Genomic DNA, 5,000 nt, shown 5'->3' on the forward strand with positions numbered 1-5,000 from the left:
TTGGGTGTAATCCAATTACAAAGTAATTAGTTACTGTAATATAATTACTTTTTTAGTAAAAAGGTAGTGTATTGCATTACATTTTAAATTCTTGCAATCAGATTACAGTTACTGACTTCCAATTAATTAAATTATTTTAAAGTACATTATAGGATTATGCTTATTTCTAATATATTATTAATGTAGAATAGATGAATTAACGAGTGATTGTGAAGGAGAAATGTGAGGTGATGAGTGTATGAGTGCATAAGTGTTGTGAGGAATTATAGACATTATTTTGAATTTGTTGAGCGGAAAACTATTTTAGAAAGTAACTAAAAAGTAAAGCGATTAGTAAAAGTGATTACTTTTCAATGTCATAATTAGCAAAGTAATATGATTAAAATTTTAGAGAAATAATTAGTAATTTGTAGTGGATTACTATTTTTAAAGGTGCAGTAACTTTAGTCTTTGTGTCATCTTGGACTTACACTGACACCTAGTGGTTTGGATGCAGCATCATTTAAAATCAATAGTTTTCTGTTTCAGATGTCATTGTAGAAATGTAGTATTCACAGTCAGCCATGATTACTTTAATCAGTCAGTGAAAGTGTCCAATAACAGGACGGTTACTGAGATTAAGTGAGTAGTATTTAACTGGTCATGTGATTCTAACATGGCCGCCCCCATGAGGAGACCCTCTCCATGAAGAATAAAACAGCTTTTATCAGGTTACTGATATGACTGGAGTCTTCATTTTAATGTGAGTGATCATGATTTTATATATGTTTCAAAATTATTATTTTTTTTTATTTTATTTTTTATTTTTTTGAAGGGATTTGAAAAGGGTAAAGTGGACTTTTGGTGAAATGGATATTTTTACCTGTCTGTAGCCTAATTTGCCCAATTGGAATGCCCAATTCCCAATGTGCTCTAAGTCCTCGTGGTGGCGCGGTTACTCACCTCAATCCGGGTGGCGGAGGACGAATCTCAGTTGCCTCCGCGTCTGAGACTGTCAATCCGCGCATCTTATCACGTGGCTTGTTGAGCGCGTTACCACGGAGACATAGTGTGTGTGGAGGCTTCACGCTATTCTCTGCGGCATCCACGCACAACTCGCCACGCGCCCCACTGAGAGCGAGAACCACATTATAGCGACCACGAGGAGGTTACCCCATGTGACTCTACCCTCCCTAGCAACCGGGCCAATCTGGTTGCTTAGGAGACCTGGCTGGAGTCACTCAGCACACCCTGGATTCAAACTCGCGACTCCAGGTGTGATAGTCAGCGTCAAAACTCGCTGAGATACCCAGGCCACTCCACACCAAATTTTGAGCTAGTGCCGTTTGGTGCCGCCACTGGCGTGAATTTTACACACGTCACCATGGAGATCCAAAGCTTCTTGTTTAGTTTCAGCTGGAAACCTTTCTCTCTGATATCTGAGAGAGCATCCTTTTCAGCATCAATCAGGGCTTTGATTAAGTTCTTTAAAAACTGTTTTATCAAACATTATACGTTCAGCTGAATATCATTGGAATGCCGTGCATCTGCAGCAGGGGGCGGGCGGTGCAGGACAGCACAGCAGTGCGCGATGACATAGACGTTTTTCAAACATTAGAATGCTACAGTGTTGTCACATAACTTCAATACTTATGCTATCTGAATAAATGCAAATCTAACAACAGTTACTTCTGAATTCTGATTCTGAAAGATATTTTGTGTGAAGCATTATTAACTTTTACTACAGAAACTGTAAGTGTAATCATATGGCACAGCTGAATGCTGTTCCAAACATAGACACAAACTCATACAGACAATTACTGCCTATTTTTAGCCCAAAGCAAACAGAGAAATTAAATTAGTAAATACAACACACGCTGTAAATAGCAGGGGGATAATCAGATGACACAATGTTCTTTTTATTATAATTCTCAGATTTTAAAATAATTACAACTGACAACAATATAATCACAATTGTCTACAGATTACACTGAGATTTAAATACATTGGCCATACCTTAATTTATTAATAATCATTTGATTGATGGTATTGTGTTTTTAGAATCAGTGCTGGTTAGTAACGGATTACATGTAATCTGGATTACATAATAAAATTACAAAAATCAAGTACTTGTAATTGGATTAAATGACATTTTAAAATATTCATAATCAGAGTATTGATTACATATTAATCAGGCAATGGCAATAAATTATTCACAATTTATTGATCCTCCTAATTCTTCATTTTAAATGTTAAATCGTTTTCATATATTTTTTTAATAAATATTTTTTTCCTTCTAAATAGTCCTACTGCCCATATCTCATGATAAAAATATTATGCAAGTTACTAAACTGCTGAAATACTGTCTACATCATTTCCAGTGACTTTTACTGATTATTGATTCTGAAAATCAATGAAAAAAATGAAAACCTGGAAGACGACAGTTTAGAAAAAACAACTTTTACTGCAAATAAAATAGCGTGTAAAACACAAAACAATCTTTTTTACTATGATTTATTATGTTTTCTTAAGTGCATATAAGCAACATTATATCAAAAGAGTTTTGATTATCACACTCAGATGCATGTGACTGATGTCAAATAAACAAGAGTGGGGTCAGAAGTAATCCAAAAGTAATCCAAAAAGAATCAGGTGAGATTACCTAAAAAAAATACAATCCAATATTTTACACAATTTAGGCCATTTTAGACATGTAATTTGTAATCAGTACCAGATTACATTTCTGAGTTACACTGTTGATAATGAAGTTTACTGAGGAAATATCTTATTTTAATATTTGCACTGTCAAATAAATGTCAGTATATCTGATCTTTACACTTATTACTTTTCATTAATTAAAATGACACATTTTTATTTCTCACCAAAACAAGTTCCAAGCATCATTAGGAAGCTGTTCTGTGTTTTATTATTGGGAAAATTCACTTTAATTCTCTTTGTTTCTGAGAAATCTTCAGTGTGAGGAACTCTGTAAGACACAGAAACAACATGACAAAACGATTAATAAACATCAGCATGAAACAGATAAAAACACTCAACATGTCTGAATGTCATTACATAATAAGATACAAAATATCAAAGTGAGTGTGTGTCTGTGTCTGTGTGTGTGTGTGTGTGTGTGTGTGTGTGCATATGTGTCTGTGTGTGTCTGTGTGAGTGTGTGTGTGTGTGTGTGTGTGTGTCTGTGTGTGAGTATGTCTGTGTGCGTGTGCGTGTGAGTGTGTGTGTGTGTCTGTGTGCATGTGCATGTGAGTGTGTGTGTGTGTGTGTGTGTGTGTGCGTCTGTGTCTGTGTGTGTGTGTGTGTGTGTGTGTGTGTGTGTGTGTGTGTGTGTCTGTGTGTGCATATGTGTCTGTGTGTGTGTGTGTGAGTGTGTGTGTGCATATGTGTCTGTGTGTGTGTGTGAGTGTGTGTGTGTGTGTGTGTGCGTATGTGTCTGTGTGTGTGTGTGTGTGAGTGTGTGTGTCTGTGTGTGTGTGTCTGTGTGTGAGTGTGTGTGTGTGTGTGTGTGTGTGTGTGTGTGTGTGTGTGCAGGCTGCATGGTGGAGAGCTGGTGTGTGTGTGGTTGTGGGGGGTGAGGGGTCAGGGGTCAGGGTGGTGGTACAGTGGTAAAAGCAGGACGCGTGCGCTTATGTTTGTGTCCAGATGGCATGAAGCTCAGAGCACACAACAATAATGAAGCAAGTGGAGCAGTACCAATAATCCGCCCTCACTGTACACGTGCCGCGCACACACACACGCACACAAGCACACACACACATATGCGCGCACACACTGATGTACCCAAGCACAAACAAAATGTGTTGTGCACTCATGCATGAAGGCTTACGCTGGGACACATGGCTTGTGTGAGTGAGTGTGTGTGTGTGTGTGTGTGTGTGTGTGTGTGTGTGTGTGATTGTGTGTGTGTGTGTGTGTGTGTGTGTGTGTGTGTGTGTGATTGTGTGTGTGTGTGACGCGTGCACAATCAACAGAAATGAACATGAGCTTATTAAACAGTCTGTTAATGAGACTCTGTATCTACTTTAAACACAAACACACAGCCGTATGGCACAGAACAACGCATCATTGTTTGTGTAAACTCATTTCCTGTTGCTCAATGTCATTCACAAACACTGATTCATTATTTTCACAACATAATTTTACTGCACAGTCACATATTTTACTGCGCAAAGAATTAAACAAATGGTTTAACTTACATGTATATGTATTTAAATATAATTTTGCTAAGTATAAATGTTCAGTTAATGCCAAAGCAAATGAAGTTGTTTGCCATTTACTGTACTGTTTAAAACAATTTTTTTACTACTGTAATTTTTTTTATTCTTAAAAATATTTCATCATTAAATATTTATGAAGAATATTTAATAGATATTCTTATTAATATCTATTCTGAATTCATAGTATGTACACTATTTAAAGATACCTCAATTCAGTTTAATAGAAATGTGCCGTATAATTGAAGTGTTTAAATATTAAAACTAGACTTCGTTTACATGTCAGGGACTGGATCTTCTGAAAGCAATGAGGAAGAATGATACTTCAATAATTCACTTTCTGAATTTACTGTACTTCTGTGTCTTTAATATTGTTATTATGTAGCAATCATTTTATTAAGGCAACAAAACACTCAGTGCTGTTATATAGTGAATATCGGCACGACTGAAGGTTGTGGTCAGACACGACACACAGCGGAGTGACAATGTAAAAGATCATACAGTCAATCGCTCATTATCACAGGATGATCAGTACACTCATATCACACTGAAGGGGTTATTTTGACTCCAGATTACTTTACCTATAGTTTTGCTAAATGATTTTAAACGTAAAACATCAGATTATCAGTTCATAAACACTTTCGCTCTGTCCTCACACAATGCTACACTGAAAAAAATCACTAGTATGATTTACTTCCTCGAAAAGTTACATTTACTTATTTAATTTACCAGTGAAATTTACTTACGGTTTTCTTTTTTAGGATTGAAACATGATGACACATTGTA

General features: G+C 36.3%; 1 long non-coding RNA gene across 2 annotated transcripts in view; it reads right to left on the minus strand.

The window, feature by feature from the left end:
* Positions 1-1,993: 1,993 nt before the first annotated feature.
* The window catches only part of LOC127421851 (uncharacterized), a 14,866-nt gene continuing 11,859 nt past the window's right edge, over positions 1,994-5,000 (minus strand). For both annotated transcript variants that reach the window (XR_007894106.1, XR_007894107.1), the window contains exons 2-3: positions 2,862-2,965; positions 1,994-2,641 (exon numbers count right to left, since the gene is read on the minus strand). This is a non-coding gene — a long non-coding RNA (uncharacterized LOC127421851). The remainder of the gene's footprint in view (positions 2,642-2,861; positions 2,966-5,000) is intronic.

Source organism: Myxocyprinus asiaticus, chromosome 31 (genome assembly GCF_019703515.2).
Source record: "Myxocyprinus asiaticus isolate MX2 ecotype Aquarium Trade chromosome 31, UBuf_Myxa_2, whole genome shotgun sequence".
NCBI lineage: Eukaryota > Metazoa > Chordata > Actinopteri > Cypriniformes > Catostomidae > Myxocyprinus > Myxocyprinus asiaticus.